The following is a 4,051-nucleotide window of genomic DNA, read 5'->3' as shown; positions in this document are numbered from 1 at the left end:
GGGGCGATCGACGGGGCGCGGGGTGCCCAAACGCGCGGAAATTTAAAGGCGCAGCGGGTTGCTCGCTCCTTCGTACCCCCCATCTCCCTACCCCCCCTCCATCTATCTCCCCCCTTCACCCATCGCCCCTCCGTCCTTCCCCTCTCCACCCCTCTCTCCCCCTCCGTCCATCCCCCTCCTTCATCTCCCCCGTTCACCCCCAGCAGGACAGGACCTCCCCCACCTGTGCACCCCCTGGGGAGGAGCCTCAGGGAAGCGCCCCCCTGCCCAGCCCGGCCCCGGGGTTTTTGCCCCCGGCCAGGGGCATCCCTGGGGGCCGACATCACCTCCCGCTGGAAGTGGTGTCTGTGTGCAAGGGAGCCGGGGACAGTCCCTCACACACAAGCCACGCTTGCTCCGAGCAGTTTCAGGTGGCCTCGATCTGGTGTCTCATTCCTTTGGCCTAAAAAATAGCTTTCTGGCTCGATGAAGATAACAAAGGCATTCTGTGGCTGAGCCCTTCTCCCTGTTTTGGGGCTGTCATCAGTCAGTAACCCCCAGACAAGGCTGCATTGCTCCCTTCCTCTCAGTGGAGGCATGCTATAGCCCTGCTACCTTCCCCAGTGGAGCACACATTGCTCACACAAGCAAGTGCAACTTTGCAAATCCGCCCTCCGACTTCCCTCACTGGGTAGAGAAACCTCACTAGGCCTGAGCTGATCCAAAGGGTTGCTTCCCAGCTGAGGAAGGGCCATTCCTTCCCAGGGCAGAGGGATGCTTGGGGCCATCCCAGAGCCCTGCCTGCCAGCAGGCTGGGGAGGGGAGGAGGAAGCATGTATGCCTGCCCAGAGAGTTCGAGCTGGTATGAGTGCATGTGAGAAGCTGTCACCACCTGCTTTGACACCTACGTCCCACAGAAACCAGGACTATTGCTAACACCATTGAGAGCAACTTGATTTCAGATGCTGTTTGCTCTACTTTTGCAAAGTACCTGACAACTATCATCATCCTGGTGGCAGATGCTCCTGAGTGTAGCCAAAGCTCTTTTCTGGGTCTCCTTCAGTACTGTCTCACTGTGACTGACAGGGTACAGAGTGCCTTACACATTAGTGCACAGACCACAGAGAAGACAAAGCAAGCAGTGGGGGAAACGGGAATCAAGCCCTTCTTTCTGTGGGCTTGAGTCTCTCCCTACTGAGGCTGAGATTCAGGAATGACTGGTTCTGACTCTTTGGGGAACCCTGGTTGTGTCGCTAGACTTATAAGCAACCAGGAATGTGTGATTCTGCATGGTTTCAGAGGTGCATAAATTCACAGTAGCAGCTCTTACATTACTACCTGGGTTGAGATAGATGAGGAAAAGAAAGGGGCTGTGACTTTATGCCCTGATAGCACAGCATGCCTGGTGTGTGCCCTGATGCATGGAATGAAATGGGTTTCCCTGGCCCACCTATGGCCAGCAGTCATCTGGCCTTCTCCTGACTTCATGTGCTGGTCCCTGATTTATTCCTGCCTCCTGCTGCCTTGATGCCTCTGTCAGTAAATACAAATCTTTTATGTTAATAGAAAACATAATCTAGAGCAATTCCAGAAATACAAATGCAGGGTGTTTCAAAGTTTGGGAAAAAGCTTATGTGAAACAATGGAAAAGAAAGCACAAGTTAAAAATTAAGTCAAGCTCAATACAGGTGACTTGGAAAAATTCCTTTAAATATATTTTCCAGGAGAATGGCTTTTCAGTTAAACAGCTTAAAATTAATAAAACACTTTGATGGGGCATGGGGGAAGCAAGGGAAGAAAAGTGTTTTCATAGATGAACTAAAAATGTGGGCCCCAGAATTTGGGGGATTTTCCTAAGAACCTGAAAAATATATTCTAAGTAGCAAAGTTTTTCATACCTAGAGCTAGATACACAGTGGAAAAATATTGGTTAAGTATGTTACTAACAACACAAAGCTTGCTGGAAAAAAATTCTGCAAGTATTCAGCCAGGTGGTCTTATACCTGCTGCGCTATTTCCAATGTTCACCTCACTCAAAATCCTTTGTGGTCTACTACAGGGCGAAGAACAATGATAATTCGTGGGTTTTGGTCTGAACAACTAATTCATGGACAATTTGATGGAGCAAAGAAAGACTCCTCTCTCTCCCCCCTGTATTTTGCGGAAGGAGCTGAACGCCCCAGCACAACCCTGGACAACACAAGGGCATAACTCCTGTTCCTAGCATTACGCCAGTAGCCTGAAGCTTGGCTGGCCTCCTGCCGTGAAGGGCAGGGTGCCTGGGTACCCCCAGGAGTCACTGCCTTCCCTCTTGCATCAAATATGATTGGTGTGAACTTTGAATTGGTTTGTACTGGGTTAAAAATGCAACACATGCACTGCCAAGAGACACTGCACTGTTCACCAAGAAATATATTCTTGAGCAGTTCAGCCTAGTTTTGGACCATGAGAATTATGCTTGATGAGCAGTTAAGCCAGAATTTGGGTGCAATGGGGAACAAAACCAAACTAATCTGTATAGTGTTCACCATCTTAAAAAAATGTGAAGTATATTTAGTAAGCAGAAGGCTTACAGTCTCTTCGTTGTGACTGTAAAAGACAATCTAGGGTATAATTTTTTGTCTTGAAACGATGAAAAGCTTTAGGAGCTTTATAGCTAAATGCAAATAAGAACCGTAAAAGACCTGCTTGAAATTTGTCAGTTTATTCTCTGACCCTCTTCAAAATGCAAATAATGAGGAATGATCTGTATTAAAAATAAATGGAAGAATTGGAACAGGAATGCATTCAGGAGACTCTGAAGGGTCAAATTAAACTTTTGCAGCCAGAAGAGGAATATCCTTTACTTTTGCAAACATATGTTGCAAAGAAGACTGTTGCAGCGTGGAGGCCACGCCATATAAAACACCCCTTGCAACAGGCAGGGTCCAGCACAGGGGAATCATTTTCCTCGGGGAGAATCCATGACTAAGTTTACTAGAAGTGAAAACAACAAATCTATTTCCATTGCTCATTAACTGAAATGAACAAAGCATATATATGTATTTTTAAATCCTACTATCTTTTAATAATGAGATGATTTTTAACAGAGGGTTTCCTTCAAAATATAATCCAACTATCCATTTAATAAATTCAATGAATTTTAAAACTCAAGTGACTATTCTAGGCTTATATGTCTCCATCCAACAGATTATCTAAATACCTGCTTAGATCTAAGCAAGTGGATAATCCTTTTTAAGTAGAGCTACTCCATATACTTAAGTGCCCTATTACATCAGAGCTGTGTAGCATGTTGGAATCTTATTTTTTACCATTGTAACTTAAACTAACACTCTGCTTGCCATTTTAATGAAATTCTAGAGCCTCTATATATCATTACTACGCTATCTATGCATCCTAATTGTTATTTTTAAGCCTCTCTATGCTATTACAGGGGGAGTTCTTCAGGATGAGGTCTACTTCATTATGAGCAGTCTTTCAGGGCATTGTTCTTATTCTTTCACCCTGCTGCCTCTTCTTCATTAGCCATGCTCAGTAGCACCTACTATTTTTACTGTTTTGGTGTCAACAGCCTTACTAAAACAATTTTCTGGCATTAAACTAAGAATGCAGTGTGAGTGGTGTTTTTTTGGGGGGGGGGGGGGGGAGTTGCCACCAAATGACATTGAGCTAAACTTCCTGCTTTCTTCTGGGTACAATTTCAGAAATAGACATCACCTTATATATCTTTACATGTATCTGGTCTTAGTTGCCTGAGAAATCATCTATTTCCATGCTATTTTGATATTTTCTGGGGCATTCTTGCTGGTAATCTGTCACCTGAGAAATCTCAGGGGACAGGGGTAGGAGGTCCTGAGTTAGGTGCTCGCTCTGGTTGATGACTTGGCAAAGCCCAAGTCTGTAGATCCATAGGGCAGAATTCATACGGTAGCTAGTCCCTTGTGTTTCTCTCTGTAAGGATGCCTGGGACATCTGAAAGGCTAAATACATAGGAGAAAGTTTGTTATGTTGGAGTGGATTAATGCTGATCAGGTCTTTTTTAACGTTATTGTACATGAGCCTTGCAATTGTT

This window comes from Apteryx rowi, unplaced genomic scaffold (genome assembly GCF_003343035.1).
Source record: "Apteryx rowi isolate R43461 unplaced genomic scaffold, aptRow1 scaffold_4, whole genome shotgun sequence".
Lineage (NCBI taxonomy): Eukaryota > Metazoa > Chordata > Aves > Apterygiformes > Apterygidae > Apteryx > Apteryx rowi.
Note: the sequence above shows the minus strand (reverse complement) of the source record.